The sequence below is a fragment of the Rhinolophus sinicus genome, chromosome 18 (assembly GCF_057876585.1).
Source record: "Rhinolophus sinicus isolate RSI-liver-muscle chromosome 18, RSI-T2T, whole genome shotgun sequence".
Taxonomy (NCBI): domain Eukaryota; kingdom Metazoa; phylum Chordata; class Mammalia; order Chiroptera; family Rhinolophidae; genus Rhinolophus; species Rhinolophus sinicus.
Genome location: NC_142518.1, coordinates 77,500,630 through 77,526,081, shown reverse-complemented (window position 1 = coordinate 77,526,081; position 25,452 = coordinate 77,500,630). Strand labels below are relative to the sequence as shown.

The window sequence follows — 25,452 nt, the reverse complement described above, 5'->3', positions numbered from 1 at the left end:
CAGGGCGATTTCAGAACAAAACAAATCAACAAGCACAACAACAACAACAACAACAACAAAACCCCCCAAAAAAATTAACACAGAAAAATGAGAAGAAGGAGGAAAAGTAGAGCAAGGAAAAGAAAAAAGAAAAGGAGAGAGAAAATGGAATATTTATTCAAATAAAAAAAACAAAAAAAAAACAGAACCAGTCTTGGCTTAAGCCCACCAAGCTATCTCCAGGTTGTCCTCTGCTCTACAAAATCTCCTCTGCTTCTTGTGGAGGCAGAGCCAGCCACTTGGTGCCCAGAATGACCCCAGCAATGAAGTTCTAGATGGGTAAGACTATGGGGTGTAGTTGGTAGTTTTCACAAAGTCAGTGCAGTTTCTGCTCTCGCCAGCATAAACGTGTGCTGAGAGCACCACAAGCAGCTAACGGGAGGTGGGCTTCTTCCCTGTCCATAGGTCTCCTGGGTCCTAGGGCACTTCTTCCATCAGGGTGTGTGGAGGGCGTAGATTTCTGAGCTGCTGAAAGCCCAGGGCTACCTCTGCCACCCACTGCTGACCCCTGTGTGTGTTTCAGCAGCTGTAATTTCCCTGCTGGGAGCTTTCCAGAAAAAGTGGGGGCTGGGTAGGCAGGTTTCTTTGTCTCCCTAGCCAGCCAAGCAGTGTTGCACTCATCCCAGCCTCTTCCCTAGGTCACACCTGCAAACCGGTTTTTTCCAATTCTTGAGGGCTGCAGCTCCTCTGTAATCTGACACTACTCCTCTGTTCAAAGACTAGTTTAAGACTCTGGAAGGGCGGGGTAGGATTGCTGTGGGAGAGTGGGGCAAGGGGCCCAGGTATGGAGTTTGCTTTCTGTCTGTCCAAGAGAGCCCATCTGCAGTTCTCAGCTGAGGTTTCTGCCTCTCGAGCACTGGGCACCACAGTACTCTATGGTGATCTCTCTGCAGGACTGTGGGGCTCAGGGAGGGAGCCCACTGACTGGCTGTTGTGATCTTTGGTCTGCGTCCTGGGGCCCTGCGTCTCTGCAGTAGCAGATGAAGGCTGGGACTCCACGTTTCTCCCTTTCCTCTTTCCCCGCTCACCCCGTTTGCCCACCTTCAGGTAATCCTCCTGCAAGTCTTTTAGCTGTTCTGTATGATGATCAGAGACTCCTTTGATAAGTTATAGATGTTCAATTTGCAGTAACTTCCAGGGGAGAACTCAAGAAGCCCACCTCACTGCTGCAATTTCTATGAAGCCACTCTTGTCAAACAAAACCCAGTTTTCTTTTGACAGGAAAGAAACTGGAAATTATGCCCTACAACAATTTGCTTCAATGAGGGAATGCAATTTTTTAAATGTGTATCTTCAAATTATTTTTAACAGCTATATTTAAGTACAGTTAAAATGCAATGAACTTCACATATTTAAAGTATGCAACTTGATTAGTTCTGACATACATATACACATATGAAACCATCACCACAATCAAGATAATTAACATATCCATCATATCCAAAAGTTTCCACGACTTTCTGTAAGCCATCATTCTAACCCCACTCTGTCCAACACCCTGTCTCCAAAAGGAGACTTTTATGTATCTCATAGTGTTGGTCTTCTGGTGATGAATTTTTCAGATTTTGTGGTTTGAAAAACTATTTCACCTTGGTTTTGAAAGATATTTCTGGGTGTAGGATTTAACTGTATTTTTTTCTTTCACTATGTTAAAGATGCTTCCCCACGTTCCTCTAGCTTGCATTGTTTCTGAGGAGAAATCTGTTATAAACTTTGTTTGTGCCTCTGAACTTAAGTTTTCTTTTCCTCTGACAACTTTTACAATTTTCTCTTTATCAATAATTTTGAGCAATTTTATTAAGATGTGTCTTGGCATAATTACCTTTATTTTCCTTGTAGTTGAGGGTCTTAGAACTGTAGGTATACATGTTTAATCAAATTTGAGAAAATATTTCAGACATTATTTTTTAAATACTTTGTCATCCTCTTTCTCTCTTTTCCTGTGGGAACTCCAATTACACATATGATGACCCCCAAGAAATTGTCCTACAGTTCACTGATGCTCTGTTTTGTTTTCTTGGGTATCTCTGTGCCTCATTTTGGATAGTTTTATTGCTTTGTATTCACATTAACTAATTTTTTCTTCTTCATCATCTAATCTCTCTTTTTTTCACCATTAATCTCATATGGTCTACTACTCACCTCAGATACTGTACTTCTCATCTCTAGAAGTTTAATTTGGTTCTTTTTTATATCTTTAATGAATCCATTTAACTTGTACCTTAAAACAGCTTTATTGAGATATAATTCATATATGGTATGTATACAAATCACCCACTTAATGTATTCAAGTCATTGTCTTTTAGTATATTCACAGATATGTGCAACTATCACTATAGGAAATTTTAGAACATTTTCTTTACCTCAAAAAGGAACCATATATCCTTTATCTGTCATCTGACAAGTTCCTCATCTCTCTTGGCCCTAAGCAACCACTAATCTACTTTCTGGGTCTATAGATTTGGCTTTTCTGAACATTTCATAAAAATGGAATCATATATTATGTGATCTTTTTTGACTGACTTATTTCACTTAGCATAATGTTTTCAAGGTTCATCCATGTTGTTTCATGTATCAGTACTTCATTTATTTTATGACCAAATACTGTATTTTGCAATGTATAATGTGTTCCCATAAATAATGTGCACCCACGTTTTTGGCCCAAACTTTCAGGGATAAAAATCTTTCATTTTAATTGTTTAACTCAAATTTTTATTTGTTTACATTTAGGTACTTGTTCTTTTGTATTATAAAGGAATTTTAGCATTTATTTTTAGCATTTATTTTTAACATAGTATGGTACAAGAAATTTTATATAACAAATAATTACAAAACACAAGAACAGGTACAAGGTACAAGAAATTTCATGTACTAGTAAAAAATTTACTGGGCTGGCCCAGTGGCTCAGGCGGTTAGAGTCCGTGCTCCTAACTCCGAAGGCTGCCGGTTTGAGTCCCACATGGGCCAGTGGGCTCTCAACCACAAGGTTGCCAGTTCGATTCCTCGACTCCCACAAGGGATGGTGGGCAGCACCCCCTGCAACTAAAATTGAGCACGGCACCTTGAGCTGAGCTGCCGCTGAGCTCCTGAATGGCTCAGTTGGTTGGCGCGTGTCCTCTGAACCACAAGGTTGCTGGTTTGACTCCCACAAGGGATGGTGGGCTGTGTCCCCTGCAACTAGCAACGACAACTTGACCTGGAGCTGAGCTGCACCCTCCACAACTAAGACTGAAATGACAACAACTTGAAGCTGAAAAGTACCCTCCACAACTAAGATTGAAAGGACAACTTGACTTGGAAAAAAGTCCTGGAAGTACACACTATTTCCCGATAAAGTCCTGTTCCCCTTCCCCAATAAAATCTTTTTTAAAAATTTACAATATTTACTCATCATAGAAGGCCAAGAACTCTTCATTGTTGCAAATTCATCATAAGTTCAACAAAACTGATTATCATATTCCAGGGTATTATTTTGCATATGGATATCGTTATTGATTTCTAGAGCTACAATTTTAACTCATTTGCATAAATAAAAAAATTGAAAATATTTATATAGATACAGAATTAGTACTACCCATGTATAATGTGCATCTTTATTTTTCCCTCACAAATTTGGGCAGAAAAGTGCACATTACACGTGGCAAAATATGGTAATATTTATAGTATGGATATAACTATATTTTGTTTATACACTAAGCAGTTGATGGACATGTAGGTGAATTCCACCTTTTAGCTATGATGAATAATGCTGCTTTGAACATTCATGTACATGTTTTTGTGTGAACATGTTTTCATTTCCCTTGGGTATATACCTAGGAGTGGAATTCCTGGATCATATAACTATTTTTTAATGATCTGAAGAATTGTCAGACTGTTTTCCAAAGTGGGTGCTCCATTTTACATTCCCAACAGCAGTGTATGAAGGTTCTGATTTCTCTACATCCTCATCAATACTTGTTATTACCTGACTTTTTGGTTATAGCCATCATAGTGAGTGTGAAGTGGTATTTCATTGCTGTTTTGATTTGCATTTGTCTTATGACTAATGACACTGAGCATCTATTCATGTGCTTATTGTCCATTTGTATATCTTATTTGGAGAAACGTCTATTTAAGTCATTTATCCATTTTTAATTATCGTGTTTCCCCGAAAATAAGACCTAGCCAGACAATCAGCTCTAATGCATTCTTTGGAGCAAAAATTAATATTAATAAAATTAATATAGTAAAATAAGACCAGGTCTATAATATAATATAATATAATATAATATAATATAATATAATATAATATAATATGATTATATATTATAATATGTGAATTATAATATATATTGTAATATATAATATTGTATTATGATTGTCCGGCTAGGTCTTATTTTCAGGGAAACACAATGTGCTATTTGTCTTTTTATTGTTGGGTCATGGCTTCTACATATTCTAGATACAAAATCCTTATCAGATATATGATTTGTAAACATTTTCTTCCATTCTGTGGGTTATCTTTTCACTTCCTTGGTAGCATCCTTTGAAATATAGAAGTTTTCAATTTTGACCAAGTCTAATTCATCTGTTTTTCCTGATGCTATTTGTACAACAATCCTTTCCCAAATCTGAGGCTGTGTAGATTTACCCCTATTTTTTTATGTGGCTGTCCCGCTGTCCCAGAACCATTTATTGAAAACAACTATTCTAGCCATATTGAATGGTCTTGACACCCTTGCCAAAACTCAGTTTACCATAGACACAATGTTTTATTTCTGGACTTTCAATTAATTGTATTCTATTAATTTATATGCCCATCCTTTTTCAGTACCATACATTTTTGATTGATTATTTTTGACTTGTAGTAAGTTTTAAAATAGAAAAGCGTGAAGCTTCAACCTTTGTTCTTTTTCAAGATGTTTTGGGGTATACTGGGTCCTTGAAATTCCACATGAATTTTAGGATGTTTGTCAATTTCTACAAAAAACCCACTGGGATCTGGTAGGCAATGCACTGGATCTGTATATAAATTAGGGCATCATTGTCACCTTAACAATATTAAGTTTTCTAATCTATGAATATGATATATTTCCTTTTATTTAGATCTTTAACTTCTTTCAGGGACATTTTGTAGTATATGCTTCTTGAGGTTTTGTTAAATTTATTCCTAAATACAGAAGGTGCCAAAAAATGTATATACATTTTAAGAAAGGAAAACTGTATTTAAATTGTAATACTCAATATATACTGATAACAAAAGATGCATACAGGTCACGTTTGACTTCTGCAATTACAAGAGGTGCTCAAAGCGGTTACCATCAGCGTCCAGACACTTCTGATTACGGTGAACTACTACTTGAGCAACATTGACCAAAGTGTCCACTTCTATACATTTTTTTGGCACCTCTGATATTTTATTCTTTTTGATGATATTATAAGTGAAATTGCTTCTTAAGTTCATATTCTGAATGTTCATTGCTAACATAGAAATACAATTGATTTGTGTATTGATGTTATATTCTGAAAACTGGCTGATTTTATTAGTTGTAATCATTTTTCATGTATAGATACCTTTTGATTTTTCTTTATGCAAGATCATACCATCTATGAAAAATGATGGTTTTACAGTTTCCTTTATATTCTAGATGCGTTTTTAAATTTTTTTTATTCAATTAATTTCCCTCGCTAGAACCATTGATATAATGTCAAATAAAAGTGGCAAAATGAATTGCCTTGTCTTGTTTCTGATCTTAGAGAGAAAGCATTCGGCCTTTTACCATTAAATGTGATGCTAGCGATGATTTATGTTTGTTTGGTTTTGTAGATGTCGAATGTCAGAATGAGTAAGCTCCATTCTATTTTTATCATAAAAGTATGTTGATTATTGTCAAATGATATTTCTACATTTAATGAGAGTTTCATGTGGCTTTTGACCTTTATTCTATTAATATGGCATATTATATATATTGATTTTTGTATGTTAAACTAAACCTTACATTCTTGGGATAAATCCCATTTGGTCATGGTATATAATCCTTTTCATATATTACTAGGTTCACTTTCTTAGCATTTGTTAAGAGTTTTGCATTTGTATTCCTAAGGGATATTGGTATGTAGTGTCCTTTCTCGTGATGTCTTTGTCTGGTGTTGGTATCAGAGTAATATTGGCCTCTAGAATGAGTTGAGAATGTCCCCTCCTCTTCTATTTTTGTGAAGAATTGGTGTTAATTACTCTTAAAAATGTTTCATAAAATTCACAGTGAAGCCATCAGTGCCTGAGTTTTTCTTTGTAAGAAGTTTTAAAATTACTAATTCAGTCTCTTTACTTCTTATATGAGTTGTGATCGAAAAATATGGTCAATGTTTAAATAGAAAAAATATTACAGTAAAAGTCACATTGCCATTAATTCCCCCTCAAAATACTCCCCCTGCTTTGAACACACTTATCCCATCGTTCTTGCCACTTTCTGAAGCAGTTCTGGAAGTCCTCTTTCGTGAGTGTCTTTATTTCATCCTCCATCATGAAAATGCTCTGTGTTGCACATCACTTCTAATACGGCAATTTCTGTCAAATAAAAACATTATAGTGTGTCCTCACCCACTTTGTTCACTGGATCTGGCACTGTGTAACTTCTGGCTCTTCCCCAAAGTCAAAATGATTCAGTACATTGAGTCAGCCAGGACAGTGCAACTAAAAACACTCACAAAAGAGGACTTCCAGAACTGCTTCAAAAAGTGGCAAGAATAATGGGACAAGTGTGTTTGAAGCAAAGGGGAGTATTTTTAGGGGGATTAATGGCCATGTGTCTTTACTGTAATTTTTTTAAAAAACATTAAAACATTCGCCATATTTTTTATCACACCTCGTAGTTATTTTCAAATTTTTTACTTGTTCATGGGCAAGTTTTGGTAATTTTTGTCTTTCTAGGAATTTTTCCATTTCATCTAGGTTATCTGCCACCAAAATTAATCTATGGCAGTCATTTCTCGATTTACAGAGACAATTTTAGTTCATGGGGAGAATTTTCCCCATTTCAGGTGTTTTAGTCACAAATTAATCTTAATAAATTTAGTGACTGCTGGCAGACAGCAAAACAAATGAACCTATGGCAAAAGAACACCTAGGAAAAGCATGTCATGTTTTGATTTGTTCATGGTCACATACTTGTACCTGCACTTAAACTGTTGGTGAAAATTCCCTGTAGTCATATGATGGTATGAAATGTACTATCTCAATCTCACCTGTAAGAGCCACTTCTCCAAGATGTAAAATGGTAAGGAAGGACAGGAAATGCAAAACAAGGCAATTGTAACCTGAGGCAGAAAATTCTGAAAATAAGCCAAAGTTTGTGGCCAAGAAGAACACAGTTCACATCACCATTTAATCCAGATAGCAAGGTAAGAATAGGATGGATAGCTGGGAGAATAGACGGCATGAGAAAACAGGGCTTGAGTTGAGGCAGGAGATGAAAGATTTGCTGGGCATAGCTTTTGTATGTGTTAGTATGCCGCTCTATTTACATGGTGCTCAGTACATATTGAAATAACGGATACAAATGCTCAAAGAAGTTGTATTAAACCTATAGCAATATTTTATAGGGCCCACAGAGAGCATCCTGACTTCCAAGTGATCTGCTATTCAGATTTGAGAAGCAGTAAGTTTAAGTTGTGGATGACAGAGCCACAGAAGGTCATTAAGAGGCAGCAGAGATACTCTGATAATAGTCCTAATCCTTGGAAGGGGCACAATAGGAAAACCATCTCTTCTAACAATACACTCCTCAGAGTCTCTATTAGAGGGAAGATCTTGAACTGGTTCCCCTTATGATGGAAGTCACTAGAATTCATTAAGATGGCTCTGATTAGTATCACTGCTATTTCTAGAAGTCAGTACTCAAGAGATTGTAGACACAGGACTCACAAAATCAAAGCAACCCCATCTTTGGGTCCTATTATATTCTACCTTAGGAGTACAAGCATATAATGTTGGAATGACCCCACTGAAAAAGGGAAAGGTGACTTGATCTGAATTATCTAGTTTATTTCATCCATAAAAACAGCCCAAACCACTAACTGAGTCTCAAACTTCATTTTTTTTTATTGTGAATCATTCCTGTTTGCCTGTCTTTATGGAGTATCCACATGGCTAACTGATAAATGTATCCCTCACTTGGTGCTGTATCTAACCCAGTGGTCTCTAAGTACCATAAATGTTACTAATACTGTACAGCACTTATTGTTTTAATAAATAGTTGATTTTAAGGCTGGCATTGATCTTAGCAATCACCTTTTTTATTATTTCACAGGAAAGGAGACAGATACATAAAGAAGAGGTAAAGTGACTTGCTTGAGTTCATATTTCAAAGTAGTGCAAGAGCTAAGACGAGAATCCAGGTCTCCAAATTCCCAGGACACTATTTTTTTTTTCAATTGCACCATTTTACATATAGAGGTATGTACCATTATTTCTAGGTAAGTCCCCTGACAAATTTTTATCTTTTATTTCAAAACTGTACTATTGTAATATTTCAAGTCTTAATCTTACACGTTGGAGCAGGCAGGGAGGTGCGGTACTAACCAATTTGGCAGGAAATATATTTGGTATAAAAGTAAAACCCTCTCAGGAATAACAAGGGTGACTTGGTTTTAGAGATCCCAATATGCAAAATGAGAAAGTTACAAGAGTCACACTGAAGGAGATTGCATTATAAGGGAATACCCAGCAGAACTTCTTGAGTACATTTAAGCATTTAAGATCATTACTTGGCAGAACCCATTGGGACAGAGAAACAAAGTCAAAATGTTAAGAGTCTTTTGCATTTGCTACAACAAAAAAATAAAATACCCAAAAAACTGACTTAACAAAGGATGTGAAGGATCTATACACTGAAAACAATAAGACATAATTAAAAGAAATTGAAGATGACACAAAGAAATAGAAAGATATTACATGTTCATAGATTGGAAGAATCAACATAGTTAAAATGGCCATATTACCAAAAGCAATATGTATATTTAATGCAATCCTTATCAAAACCCCAATGACAATTTTTAAAGAATAAGAACAAAAAATCATCAGATTTGTATGGAATCACAAAAGACCCCAAATAGGCAAAGCAATCCTACAAAAAAATAACAAGGCTGGATGTGTCACACTCCCTTGACTTCAATTTATACTGCAAAGTGACAGTAATCAAAACAGCATGTTATTGGCAGAAAAACAGACACACAGACCAATGGAACAGAATTGAGAACCCAGAAATAAACCCATATATATATATGGGGAGATAATTTTTGACAAAGAAGTCAAAAACATGCAATGGGGAAAAGAAAGCCTCTTCAATAAATGGTGCTGGAAAAATTGGAAAGCCACGTGCAAAAACAGGAAACTATACTACTATCTGTCACCATATACTAGAGTTAACTCAAAATGGATCAAAGACCTAAATGTAAGACCTGAAATAATAAATTGCATAGAAAAAGCATAGGTACTAAAAGTATGGACCTTGGGTTCAGAGGGGTTTTATGAATTTGACCTCAAAGGCAGGGGAAGTAAAAGCAAAAGTAAATGAATGGAATTATATCAAACTAAAAAACTTTTGCACAGCAAAAGAAACCGTCAACAAAACAAAGAGGCAACCAACTGAATAAGAGAAGATATTTGCAAACAACACCTCCAGTAAGGAGCTGATATCCAAAATATATTAAAAAACTCATACAACTCACAACAAAAAAAACAATCCAATTTAAAAAATGGACAGAGGATCTGAACAAACACTTCTCCCAAGAAGACATACAAATGGCCAACAGATATATGAAAATATGCTCAACTTCGCTAGCTATTAGGGAAATGCAAATCAAAACCACCATGAGATACCACCTCACACATATTAGAATGGGTATTATCTGCAAGACAAGTAATATCAAGTGTTGGAGAGGCTGTGGAGAATAAGGAACCCTCATACACTGTTTATGGGAATGTAAATTGGCATAGCCACTATGGAAAACAGTATGGAAGTTCCTCAAATAATTCAGAATAGAATTACCACCTGATCCAGCAATCCCTCTCCTAGGTATTTAGCCCCCCAAAATCTGAAAGCATTTATTCATAAAGATACAGTATGTACCCCAATGTTCATTGCTGCATTATTCACAATGGCCAAACATGAAACAATCAATGTGTCCTTTGATAGAAGACTGGATAAAGATGGGGTACATATATACAATGGAATATAACTGTCATTTGCGACAACATGGATGGATCTTGAAATTATCATGCTAAGCGAAATAAGTCAGATAAAAACGTTGAGAACCATATTACTTCGCTCATGTGGGAAATAAAACTGAAAGCAACAAATGAATAAGACAAAGAAAGAAACAAAAACTCATAGACACAGACAATAGTTTAGTGGTTACCAGAGGTTAAAGGTAAAGGAAGGTTGTAGAAGAGGGTAAAGGGGGTCAAATACATGGTGATGGAAGTAGAACTGACTCTGGGTGGTGAATATACAATGCAATATATAGATGATGTATTATAGAAGTGTACACTTGAATCCCATATAAGTTTACTAACTAATGTCACCCCCAATAAAATAAACAAACAAACAAATAAATAAATAAAGGCTGCTGCCGAATGAAGACCAAGAATAAGACAAAATAAGCATCTTTGAAGGAAAATGGAAGTCATGAAGAAATAGAATCTGGTTGACAGAAATTCTCAGGGCACTAGAAACCAGCCTAGTGAAGAGCCTTTCTCAATCACGTAGATAGCAGAATTACCACTCTTTTAGTCACACAGGCTTAAATGTAATATACAACATCAGGAAAACAGTCAATAATACCATAATAACTTTGTGTGGTGCCAGGTGGATAATAAACTTACTGTGGAGATCACATAGTAAGTTACATAAGTGTCAAATCACTATGTTGTAAACCTGAAACTAATAAATTATATGTCAATTAATCTTTAATAAATAATAAATTTTTAAAATAATTTTTAAACTTAGATGTCATCTTTCATTTTCTCAATACCTCACTCCCCATAGTGTATTGATTACTAAGTCCTGTTTTTTACCAAGTCCTGTTTTTCCTTCCTTTGAAATAACTCTAAAATTCTTGTCTGCTGTCTTCCTTTTAACTGCCAGCTAGCTAGCTGAGACTCCCTTCTCTTATGGCAAAAGTCCCATGCTGCTGGTTTTTGACCTAGTAATGTGACTTCTGGGAAGCTATACTGAGAAAATAACCTTGAAATACTGTATAAAAAACCTTTATGTACAAAAATTATCACAGCTTTATTTACAAAAATGGAGATAATTGGAAGAAACCCTAAATATCCCCAAACTGGAGACTAGTTAAGTACATTATGGTAAACCTGAGCTGACCCAATAAAATATTATGTAGCCATTTAACATGATATTTTAACATATGATATATGAAACATACTGTCTCAATTTCACCTAGCAGAGCTACTTCCCCACAAGGGAAATTGATGATTGGAAGGCAGGAGATTCAAAGAGTGTTATCAGAAATGGATGGGAAATTCTTACAAAATAGTTAGTGAAGGAAACTAGATAGAAAAATATATATATACAGGAACTTCAGAAATTGCATGGGGAAAAGGCTGGAAATATTTCTTTATTTTAAGCTACATTGTTTTATTTTTATGAGAATACGTTATTTGATGATTTAAGTAATTTTTTATAATTTTTATTTTAAAGTAATTTCAGACACATAGAAAAGTTGTAAGAACAGTATAAAGAACTCCTGTGCACACTCATCCAGATTCCCTAATTCTTAGCAAAGACAAAAACAAAACAAACAAAAATAACAAACAAAAACTTCTAAAGATGTCCTTTTGCCCAATTTAAGGAGTGTTTGGTCAATAAACTCCTATGTAAACACTGTCCCTTTAGATTCTACAGAGAGCATGAATGGACCTAGAGAATATTAAGCTAAGTGAAATAAGTCAGACTGAGAAAGACAAATACCATATGATCTCACTTATATGTGCAATCTGAAAAACAGAATATACGAGCAAACAAAACAGATATAGACTCATAGATACAGAGAAAAAACTGATGGTTGCTAGAGGGGAGGGGATTGGGGATGGGGGAGAAGGTGAAAGTAGTAAAAAGTGCAAATTAGTAGATACAGTATAGTCATGGGGATATGAAACAGCATGGGGAATATAATCAATAATGTTGTAAAGATTATGTAGGGTGCCAGATGGGCACTGGACTTATCAAGGGGATCACTTCATAGACTGTAGATGCCTGACCAATGTGCTATACACCTGAAGCTGAAGTAGAATAATAGAGAATATCAACTATAATTTATATAGATATAGATATAGATATAGATATAGATATAGATATAGATATAGATATAGATATAGATATAGATATAGATATAGATATAGTCACAGGATGTGGAGTACAGCATAGGGAAGATGGCCGATGGTATTGTAACAGTTATATACAATGTCAGAGAGGTAGTAGACAGGGGCAGGGGTTATTACTTTGGGAGGAGTGTAAATATCTAACTATTAGTTGCTTTGTACACCTGAAACTAATAAAAAATAAATAAATAAATAAAGCGAAGGGGTAACAGAGAGAGGAGAGATGCTCATTTCTCTCATTGCTCATGGCCTGTGGGATCTGGGGTGAAAGCCAGCCCCAAGACTAATAATGAGATGCAAGATTTTTAACCAATTATACTGCCTACTATTTGCTGCAATCATTTTGCCTTCCTCTTGACTACCTCAAAAAACACCATGAGACAAAATGATAATGAGCGTTGAACAATAGATTTAAACTCCCCCATGCAGCTGAGTGACTTAAGGGAGACAAATATATATTTTTCACTTATGTCTTCACTGTAGTGAAACTGAAAAGCATTGATCTAATCCAGCAGCCAGCAGTTCTACATAACTCTCTGGACATCAAATAAAAGTGAATAAAGAGTTAAAAACCTTACAAAAATAAAATGTCACATGTCCATAGACATGAAAATGCATTATGCAAATGAAAGTACCCACATTTTAACATAGATAGTGTGTATTTCTTCCCTGATTTTAGAAGAGTCTTCTGTATCAGAGACATTTTAAAAGGTGGAAGAGACATTTGGATAATCCAGCACTGTCCAACGGAACTTTCTGTAATGATTAAAATGTTCTATATCTGTGTTGTCCAATATGCCAACCATAAGTCACCTGTGGTTATTAAGTGCTTGAAATGTGACTGGTGCAAATACAGAACTGAATTTCTTATTTTATTTCATTTTTATTCATTTACATTTAAATAGCCATGTGTGGCTAGCGGCTACTGCACTGGACAGCGGAGCTCTAGACCCATCTCCACTCAAAGTAGCAATTTCCTCTCTAGTTCTCCTGATCTCTTTGTACTCTCTCAGATGAGCACATCCACTCCCAACAGATCCAATTACCACTTACAATGATGGAATTCAATCTTGGCTCCATATTGTATTCATTTGGGGAAGTGTTTTTAAATGACAATGTGAGGGAGGTATTTACTGTGACCCAAGCATGAGGTTTTTTGTTGTTGTTGTTCGTTTGTTTTGTTTTGTTTTGTTTTATCAAACTGACCACTGTCAAGGGCAGCAGGTGGTGATCCCTTGCACGTTTTTATTAGTTTCAGGTGTACAAAGCAATGGAATAGTTAGACATTTCACCCCTTACAAAGTGATAACCCCACTCCCCCAATCTATTGCCCCTCTGACATCGTATATATCTATTACAATTCCATTGACTCTATTCCCTATACTGTACTCCATATCCCGTGACCATATATATGTAAAATAGTTGACATACAGTATTATTCACCTTCAGCTTCAGGTGTCCACTACAGGGTTCAGGCATCTACACCATCCATGCAGTGGTCTCCCTATTAAGACATGTCCCCATCTGACACCCTACAAAATCTTTACAATGTTATTGATTATATTCCCCAAACTGTCTTTCATATCCCAGTGGCAATATTGTAGTCACCAATTTGTGCTTTCTAATCCCCTCCCCTTCTCCATCATCCCCACTCCCCTCCCCCCTCATCCCCACTCCCCTCCCTTCTAGCAACCATCAGTTTTTCCTCTATATCTCTGAAACTATTTCTGTTTACTTTTCTCATTTTTTCAGCTCTTTAGATTCCACATATAAATGAGATCATATGGTATTTGTCTTTCTCCGACTGACTTATTTCATTCACCATAATGTTTTCTAAGTCTATCTATATCCTTGCAAATGGTAAGATTTCATTCTTCTTTATAGCCGAGTAATGCTCCATTGTATAAATGTACCACAGTTTTTTAATCCACTCATCTACCGATGGGCATTTTGGTTGTTTCCAAGTCTTGCCTATTGTGAATAGCACTCAATAAACATAAGGGTACATGTATTTTTTTGAATTAGCATCTTGGATTTCTCTGGATAGATACCTAATAGTGGAATTGCCAGGTCATATGGTAGTTCCATTTCCATTTTTTTTAGATACCTCCATACTGATTTCCACAGTGGCTGCACCAATCTGCAATCCCACCAACAGTGCACTAGGGTTCCCTTTTCTCCAGAACCTTGCCAGCACTTGTTTGTTGATTTATTGATGATAGCCATTCTGACCGGAGTGAGGTAGTATCTCACTGTGGTTTTTATTTGTATTTCTCTAATGATTAGTGATGTCGAGCATTTTTTCATAAGTCTGTTGACCATCTGTAGATCCTCTTCACAGAAATGTCTCTTCATGTCCTCAAGCATGGGTAATTTTTTAAAAGCTCCTCAGGTGAGTCTAATGAGCAGTCATGATTGAGAACCTTTGAGCAATATGCTGATGACTCCCAATTCTATATCACCAGATCTCAATGCTGTGCTCCACATGCTGACTGGATCTCTCCTTCCTGATGTCTCCAAAATCCCTAAAAACCCAACATATTCAAATAGAATATCATTATGTCCCATTGCCCTCACCAAAATCCTTCAAACTATAGTTACTGGATTTACTTCTGCCATTTTCCTACTAGTTTTCTATATGACTTATATATATTTTTTTGTTCCTCAATTCCTTCATTACTGCCTTCTTTTGTGTTTAATTGATTTTTGTAGTGTATCATTTTGATTCACTTCTCATTTTCCATTCTGTGCATTTTTCATTATTTTCTTAGTGGTTACCATGGGGCTTACAGTTCATATCTTTAATTTACAGCAAGCTTGAATTATTAGTTTGAATTAATAATATCAGCTTCAATAGCATATATATATATATATATATATATATATATATATATATATATATATATATATATACTCTGTTCCTATATAGCTCAATCACTCCCCCTTTATGTTGTTATGGTCACCACTTACCTCTTTATATAATTTGTGTCTATTAGCATAGATTTATAATTTTGGTTCTATGCATTTGTCTTTTCAATCATATAGGGAAAAAAGAATACATACCAATCAAAAGTACAACAGTACTGGCTTTTATATTTAGCTATGGAATACTTTAAAGGTAACTTTACTATTTCTTAACATGGTTTTGAATTACTATCTAGCCTGAATTAGCAGAACCATTATAATTGTTGTAGGACAGGTTTACTGGCAATGAACTCCCTCAGCTTTTGTTTATCTGAGAATGTCTTAATTTCACCTTCATTTTTGAAGGACAGTTTTGCAGGATATGGAATTTTGTTAAGCCCTTTCTCTCTCTCTCTTTCTTTCTTTCTTTCTTTCTTTCTTTCTTTCAATATTTTAAGTATTAGGTCAGTGCAAAAGTAATTGCGGTTTTTGCAGTTATTTTTAACCTTTTAAAGCACAGTTGCCTTTGCACCAACCTAATACATTACCAAACTGCCTTCTGGCCTCCATGGTTTCTGAAGATAAATTGGCTGTTTATTTTATTGAGGACCCCTTGAATGTGACAAGTCACTTCTCTTGCTGCTTTCAAGATCCCCTCTTTGTTTTTGTCTTTTAACACTTTGATATATGTCACTGAAGAATCTCTCTGAGTGTAGACTTCTTGGAGTTTCTTGACCTTCTTGGATATTATACATTCATGTTTCATCAAATTTTAGAATACTTTGGCATTATCTCCTCAAATATACCTTCTGTGACTTTCTCCTTTCTTTCTAGGTTTCTTATTCAGCATCTGGTTATACACTTGATAGTGTCTCACATACGTCTGAGTGCTATTAATTTCTCTTTATTCTTTTTTTACTACTCCTACTCAGACAAGATAATTTCAATTGATATCTCTTTGGTTTCACTTATTCTGTCTTCTACCTACTCAAATACTGCATTTGGCAAATACTTCTGGGGAGGCTGCTGCAACTCAGAAATTCCATGTGAGTGGTTAAAATAATGGCAATCCCATAAGCTTATACCTCTTTTTTCATACAGTAATTCACTACGTATTAATTGAACACTCAAAATATACAATCACCATTTTTTGAGAAGAAAATCCATATTGCCCCACAGCCTAGCACCAGCAAGCCACCCTAAGAATGTGGGCCACTGTCCCCATGGCTATCTGTAAGCTAAGGAGTGGGGTGTGGACGGCAGTTTAGTAAAAATGCCACAAAATTCTCTTACCAAAGCTTAGTAGCTTCAGTCATCAAAATGGCGGCATGAGGTGAGCCTCTGTAAATCTCCCCTGGAATTTACAATAAATGAAACAACTATAACTCCATAAAGGACTCCCTGCACAGCAGACAGGCAGGACGAAGAGGCCCACTACTGAATTCACCTAAAGTTGGGCAGCTTGCGTGAGCAGGGGAGGAGGGAAGGGAGAAGTGTGGAGACGAAGCCGCCTGGGCGAAGGACACAGACCTAACTTAGTGCTCCGAGCTTGCTGCATCCCGGAACTACTGCAGCTGCGGGAGAGGAAAGAAATCGGACTGCTAGGGCTCCGTTTAGACCTACAGGGCTGAGGGGACAGCATATAACTCAGCTGAACCCAATGCTAATGGCAGAGACCTCAGAGAAAAGACTGAGGGAAGAAGGCTGAAAATGGTCGCTTAAGCCCTCACTGCCACAGAAAACGGAAGCCTTAGGCACTGAGACTAGGCACCCCCTCCCTACCCTCCCAGAGCGCTCCCCGAACCCACCTGACCGGAGCTAGAAGCGGAACAGTAGCAATGTCAGATCAAAAGAACAGAATATTTGCTGTTCTGAGAACTGTGGACCGCAGACACAGATTCAAAGCCCAACTAATTCCGGCAAACAGGAGGGAGCTGTGGAAGCAGGACTGGCTGTGGTGGGGATCACCGCAATTGCTCTGAGCCACCTCTCACAACTGACCCCGTCCCTGGCTCCACCTATTGGGGCAGATCCCTGCAGAAGTAAACAGAATTGCTGAAACATACGGGCTCTGAATCTGGTGCAGGAAGAACTTTGGAACTTCAAAAGTTCTCCGCATCCCCACAAGGACACAGCGCCCTGTGACACAGCCAAACTATTAACAGAGAAGCCCATCTCCCAGGAAATCCCCCCATTGTATGAGAAGATGGAATAGTGCAGAGAATACATAGTACTACCATGTGAGAGAGAAAAAACCGCTACAGTAAGAGAGAAAATGAAACATTCCACCAACAAGTACTGGAAAACAAAAGGAAGACCTCTTCCTATCAACCTGTAGCAAAAGCCACTCCTGTAGATGTCTAGGAAGAGAAATAATAAATCAGTAATTGCCATGAATAACCAAAACAACAAGACAGCTCAGAAAAAGTTAAAAGTCTCCAGAAAATAAACTTAAAGACACAGAAATATGTGATTAAATGACAGACAATTCAAGATTGCAGTTCTAAAAAAAAAACTCAACGAGATGCAAGAAAATACAGAAAGGCAGTTTAATGAGCTCAGAAACACAATCAAAGAACAACATGAGCATTTTATGAAAGAGACTGACATTTTACAAAAGAACCAAATAGAATTTCTGGAGATTAAGAACTCATTAGAAGAAATGAAGAATGAAATAGCCAGCTTAGGTAGTAGAGCTGACCAAATGGAGGAAAGAATCAGTGACATCGAAGCTAGAAACCTGGAAATGATACAGATGGAAGAAGAAAGAGACTTGAGACTTAAAAGAAATGAAAGAACTCTACAAGAACTTTCTGACTCCATCAGAAAGAGCAATATAAGAATAATGGGCATACCAGAAGGAGAAGAAAGAAAGAAGAAACAGAGAATATATTCAAACAACTTGTTGATGAGAACTTCCCAAACTTGTGCACAGAACTGGATCCTCGAATCCAAGAAGCAAATAGAACACCTAATTACGTCAATCCAAACAGGTCTTTCCAAGGCACATTGTATTGAGCTGTCTAAAATCAACGACAAAGAAAGAATACTCAAGGGGCCAGGGAAAAGAAGACGGTAACCTACAAAGGAAAGCCCATTAGAATATCATCAGATTTTTCAGCAGAAACTCTAAAAGCCAGGAAGGAGTGGAACCAAATATTCAAACTATTGAAAGAGAGAAATTATTAGCCAAGAATAGTATATCCGGCACAGATATCCTTTAGATATAAAGGAGGACTAAAGACCTTTCCAGACATACAGAAGCTGAGGGAATTTTCTAATACACGACCTGCACTACAAGAAATACTAAAGGATAGTATTCCATTGTGTATATATACCACAACTTCTTTATCCATTCATCTATCGAAGGATATTTTGGTAAGAAAAGATGATATAGGAACATTTGTGACAACATGGATGGATCTTGAGAGTGTAATGCTGAGTGAAATAAGTCAGACAGAAAAAGCAGAGAACCATGTGATTTCACTGATATGTGGTATATAAAACAAAAACAACAAAAGAACAAGACAAACAAATGAGAAACAGAAACTCACAGACACAGACAATAGTTTAGTGGTTACCAGAGGGTAAGGGGGGTGGGGGGTGGGGGGTGGGAGATGAAGGTAAGGGGGATCAAATATATGGTGATGGAAGGAGAACTGACTCTGGGTGATGAACACACAATGCGATTTATAGATAATGTAATACAGAATTGTACACATGAAATCCATGTAATTTTACTAACAATTGTCACCCCAATAAATTTAAGTAAAAAAAAAAGAAATACTAAAGGAGGCTATTCGACCACCATCAACAGGGATAATTTGTGGCAACCTAAACATAAAAAGGGGGAGAGTAATGTCCTGAACCGGAATATGGGAATGCAGAAAGTTAGCGAGCTGAAAAAAATGGAATACTCTAAATATCAAACTGTCTTTTACATAAACTAAAGGGTAACCACTCAAAAAGAATGCAGAACTGAAATATATACTGTAATAAAAGAAGTAAGAGAAGGAAACATCATAGAATACCACCACACAGAAATAATAGACAACAACAAAAAGGCAAAGAAACAACGGAGACACAGCCTTATCAGAAAACTAAAGATAGAATGAAAGGAAATCTTCACATATCAATAATCACCCTAAATGTAAATGGACTGAACTCAGCAATAAAAAGGCACGTAGTAGCAGATTGTGTCAAAAAACTAAACCCAACCATATGCTTTCTCCAAGAGACACATCTCAGCTACAAGGACAAGCATAGACTCAAAGTGAAAAGGTGGAAATTGACACTCCAAGCAAATGGTACCCAGAGAAAATCAGGTGCAACCATAATGATATCAGATGCAACAGACTTCAGGGTGAAAAAGGTAACAAGAGACAAAGGTGGACATTTCATAATGGTAAAGGAGACTATACAACAGAAGATATAACAGTCATCAATATTTATGCCCCCAATCAGGGAGCACCGAAATACACCAAGCAACTACTAACAGAACTAAAGGGAGAAATTCACCAAAACACAATTATACTAGGAGAATTAAATACATCATTGACAGCTATGGATAGATCATCCAAACAGAAAATAAATAACAAAATAGCAGCCCTAAATGACACATTAGATGAAATGGACATAATTGACATATATAGAGCACTTCATCCTAAAACATCAGACTATACATTCTTTTGTAGTGTACACGGAACATTCTCAAGGATAGACCATATAATGGGACATAAAATCAGTCTTAGCAAATTTAAGAAGATTGAAATCATACGAAGCATATTCTCTGATCACAAGGCTTTGAAATTGTATATCAACTGCAAAAAGAAAGCGGGAAAAAACACAAATACATGGAGATTAAACAACATACTTTTAAAGAACGACTGGGTCAAAGAAGAAGTTAGAGGAGAGATCAAAAGATACATAGAAACAAATGGCAATGAAAATACATCCTACCGAAAATATTGGGATGCAGAGAAAGCAGTTTTAAGAGGGAAATTTATCTCATTACAGGCTTATTTCAAGAACAAGAAAAATCCCAAATAAATAACCTCATGTTATACCTTAAAGAACTAGAAAAAGAAGAACAAATATAACCCAAGGTCAGCAGAAGAAAGGAAATAACAAAAATTAGAGCAGAACTAAATAAAATAAAGAACAAAAAGACAATAGAAAAAATTAATGTGACAAAGAGCTGGTTCTTTGAAAAGATTAACAAAATTGACAAACCCTTGGCTAGACTCACTAAGATAAACAGAGAGAAGACACTAATTAACAAGATCAGAAATGAAAAAGGGGAAGTTATCACGGACACCACAGAAATACAAAGGATCATCCAAAAATACTATGAAGGACTAATATGCCACCAAATTCAATAACCTAGAAGAAATGGACAAGTTCTTAGAAACATATAGCCTGCCAAGGCTAAACCATGAAGAACTGGAAAATCTCCTTTCTTACCCTCTGGTAACAATGAAACTATTGTCTGTGTCTAAGAGTTGTTGTTTCTTCATTTGTTTGTCTTGTTCTTTACTTGTTTTCAGTTTTGTATACCACATATCAGTGAAGTCATATGGTTCGCCACTTTTTCTGTCTGACTTATTTAGCTTAGCATTATAATCTGAAGATCCATCCATGTTGTCACAAACAATACTATTTCAACTTTTCTTATGACAGAATAGTATTGCATTTTGTATATATACCACAACTTCTTTAGCCAATCATCTATCGAAGGGAACTTTGGTTGTTTCTATGTCTAGGCCACCGTAAACAAAGCTGCAATGAACACTTGAGCACATATGTCTTTATGGATATATGTTTTCAGATTTTTGTGGTAGATGCCCAGGAGAGGGAGTGCTGAGTCATGTGGTAATTCTATTATTAATTTTTTGAGGAACCTCCACAGTGCCTTCCATAGCAGCTGCACCAATCTTTATTCCAACCAACCGTGTATGAGTGTTCCTTTTTCTCCACAGCCTCTCCAACACTTGTTACTATTTGTCTTGTTGATGATAGCCATTCTGACTGTGGTGAGGTGATATCTCATTGTGGTTTTCATTTGCATTTCTCTGATGATTAGCGATGGTGAATATTTTTTCATATGTCTATTGGCCATTGTAGGTCCTCTTTGGAGAAATGTCTCTTCTGGTCCTCTGCGCATTTTTAAATTGGGTTGTTTGTTCTTTTGTTATTGAGTTGCATGAGTTCCCTGTATATTTTGGATATTAACCCCTTATCAGAGGTGTTGTTTTCCTGCATCTCATTGAGTTTTTTCCGAACTGCAATCTTGAATTTTCTTTCATTTATGTCACATATTTCCAAAACTTTTTATTTATTTATTTATTTATTTATTTGTTTGTTTGTTTGTTTGTTTGTTTCAGGTGTGCAAGACAAAGTAATACCAGACGTTTACCTTTTATGTCCCTCACAATGTGGGAACCCCACTGCCCCCATCCGCTATCCCTCTGACATCGCACATAGCCATTACATTTCCACTGTCTCTTTTCCTAATGCTGTACTCCGCTTCTTATAAGTACATACATACACACACACACACACACACACGCACACACACACGCACACACACACGCACACACACACACACACACACATATATACACATACATACAAACTTGTAGTTTACATTCCTTATTGTTCAGCTTTGGCTTCAGGTGTACAGTGCAGTGATCAGGCATCTATATCATCCCTGAGGTGATCCCCCTAATGAGAAAAGTTTCCATCAGATACCCTACAAAATCTTTACAACATTATTGATTATATTCCCCAAATTAATTTTCAAAACCCCATGGCTATCTTGTGGTTACTGAATGTTTTCTAATCCCCTCACCTCCCCTCTTATCCCCAGCCCCCCTCCCATCTAGCAACCCTCAGTTTTTCCTCTATGTCTCCAACAATGTTTCTGATTAGTTCATTCACTTATTCTTTTCTTTAGATTCCACATATAAGTGAGATCATATGGTATTTGTCTTTCTCTGTCTGACTTATTTCACTTAACATAATGTTCTCTAGGTACATCCATGCTGTTGCAAATGGTAAGGTTTCTTCTTTATGGCTGCATAATACTCCATTGTATAAATGTACCACAGTTTCTTAATCCAGTCATCTACCGATAGGCATTTTGGTTATTTCCATGTCTTGGCTATTGTGTATAGTGATGCAATAAACATAGGAGTGCATAAGGTTTTTTGAATTAGAGTTTTGGATTTCTCCGGATAGATACCTAATAGTGGAATTGCTGGATCATAAGGTAGTTGCATTTTCAGATTTTTGAGATACCTCCATACTGTTTTCCATAGTGGCTGCACCAATCTGCAATCCCACCAACAGTGCACAAGGGTTCACATTTCTCCACATACAAGCCAACACTTGTTGTTTATTGAATTATAGATGATAGCCATTTTGACTGGGGTGAGGTGGTATCTCATTGTGGTTTTTATTTGCATTTCTCTAATGACTAGTGAGTTTCAGCATTTTTTCATATGTCTGTTTGCCATCTGTATGTCCTTTTTAGAAAAATGTCTCTTCATGTCCTCTGCCCATTTTTTAATTGGGTTGTTTGTTTTTTTGGAGTTGAGTTGAATTAGTTTTTTATAAATTTGTGATATTAACCCCTTATCAGATATGTCATTGGCAAATACCTTTTCCCATTCAGTAGGGTCCCATTTTGTTTTATTGATGGTTTCCTTTGCTGTGAAAAAACTTTTTAATTTGATATAATCCCACATGCTTATTTTTTCTCTTACTTCCCTCGCACAAGGGGATATATCAGTAAAAATCTTACTCCGGGTAATGTCTGTGAAGTTTCTTCCTATATTTTCTTCTAGGAATTTTATGGCTTCAGATCTTACATGTAAGTCTTTAAGCCATTTTGAATTTATTTTTGTACATTGTGTAAGAAGGTGGTCCAGCTTAATTTTTTTCCATGTCTGTCCATTTTCCCAGCAGCATATATTGAATAGACTGTCTTTACCCCACCGTACATTGTTGCTTACATTGTCGTAGATTAAATGGCCATATAGGCATGGATTTATTTCTGGACTCTATTCTGTTCCATTGATCTATGTGTCTGTTTTTATGCCAGTAGCATGCTGTTTTGATTACTGTAGCCTTGTAGAATAATTTGATGTCAGGTATCGTTATACCGCCCACTTTGTTCTTATTTCTCAAGATTGCTGAGGCTATCCAGGGTCTTTTATGGTCCCATATAAATTTTAGGATTATATGTTCTATTTCTGTGAAAAACGTCGTTGGTAATTTGATAGGAATTGCGTTGAACATGCATATCGCCTTAGACAGTATGGACATTTTAACTATATTAATTCTTCCTATCCATGAACATGGTATGTGTTTCCATCTATTTGTATCTTCTTTCATTTCTTTCTTCAGTGTCTTATAATTTTCTGAGTACAGATCTTTCCCTTCTTTGGTTAAATTTATTCCCAGATATTTTATAGTCTTTGAAGGAATTGTCAATGCGATTGTTTCTTTGTTTTCTCCTTCTGATATTTTATTATTGGTATATACAAATGCAACTGATTTCTGAATATTAACTTTGTATCCTACTACTTTACTAAATTCATCTCTCAGCTCTAGTAGTTTCTTAGTGGAGTCTTTAGGCTTGTCTATATATAGTATCATGTCATCTGCATATAATGACAATTTTAGTTCCTCCTTACCGATTTGGATGGCTTTGATTTCTTTTTCTTGTCTGATTGCTGTGGCTAGAACTTCCAGCACTATGTTGAATAGAAGCGTAGCTAGTGGACAACCTTGCCTTGTTCACGATTTTAGTGGGAATGGTTTTAGCTTTTCCCCATTGAGTATGATGTTAGCTGTGGGTTTCTCATATATGGCCTTTATTATGTTGAGATATGATCCCTCTATTCCCACTTTCTTAAGCGTTTTTATAATAAATGGCTGCTGGATTTTATCAAATGCTTTTTCTGCATCTATTGATATGCTCATGTGATTTTTACTTTTCATTTTGTTAATGTGGTGTATCACATTAATTGATTTGCGGATGTTGGACCACCATTGCATACCAGGGATTAATGCCACTTGATCATGGTGTATGATCTTATGCTTAAGTCTTTGATCCATTTTGAATTAACTCTAGTACATGGTGACAAATAACAGTCCAGTTTCATTCTTTTGCACTTGACTATCCAATTCTACCAGCACCATTTATTGAAGAGGCTGTCTTTCCTCCATTGTATGTTTTTAGCTTCTTTGTCAAAACTTATCTGTCCATATTTACGTGGTTTTATTTCTGGGTTCTCAATTCTATCCCATTGGTCTATGTGTCTTTTATTCTGCCAATACCATGCTGTTTTGATTATTGTAGCCCTGTAGTACAAGCCAAAGTCAGGAAGTGTGATACCTCCATTATTGTTCTTTTTTCTTAAGATTGCTTTGGCTATTCGAGGTCCTTTGTGGTTCCAAACAAATCTGATGATGTTTTGTTCTATTTCTTTAAAATATGCCATTGGGTTTTGATGGGGATTGCATTGAATCTGTATATTGCTTTGGGTAATATGGCCATTTTAACTATGTTGATTCTTCCAATCCATGAGCACGGAATGTCTTTCCATTTCTTTGTGTCTTCTTCAATTTCATTCAAAAATATCTTATAGTTTTCAGCCTATAGGTCTTTCACATCCTTGATTAAGTTTATTCCTAGGAATTTTATTCTTTTTGCTGCAATTGCAAAAGGAATTGATTTTTGTATTTCTTTTTCTGATATTTCATTGTTAGTATATAGGAAAGCAATGGACTTTTGTGCGTTGATTTTGTAGTCAGCAACTTTACTGTATTCGTTGATTGTTTCTAATAGCTTTTTGGTGGAGTCTTTAGGGTTTTCTATATATAGAATCATGTCATCTGCAAAGAATGATAATTTAACTTCTTCATTCCCAATTTGGATGCCTTTTATTTCTTTCTCTTGCCTGATTGCTCTGGCAAAGACTTCTAACACTATGTTGAAAAGCAGAGGTGATAGGGGACAGCCCTGTCGTGTTCCTGAACGTCGAGCAAAGGGCTTCAGTTTTTCACCATTAATTATGAGATTAGCAGAGGGCTTGTCATATATGGCCTTTATTATGTTAAGG

General features: G+C 36.2%; 1 protein-coding gene across 2 annotated transcripts in view; it reads left to right on the top strand.

The window, feature by feature from the left end:
- Positions 1–25,452, top strand: part of TRPC5 (transient receptor potential cation channel subfamily C member 5) — a 330,530-nt gene that overhangs the window by 90,598 nt on the left and 214,480 nt on the right. Inside the window, exon 2 of one of the 2 annotated variants that reach the window (XM_074323866.2) lies at positions 8,328–8,473. The exons of the other annotated variant lie outside the window; for it this stretch is intronic. The gene's annotated coding sequence lies outside the window, so the exon portion shown is untranslated. The remainder of the gene's footprint in view (positions 1–8,327; positions 8,474–25,452) is intronic. 2 annotated transcript variants of the gene reach the window in all.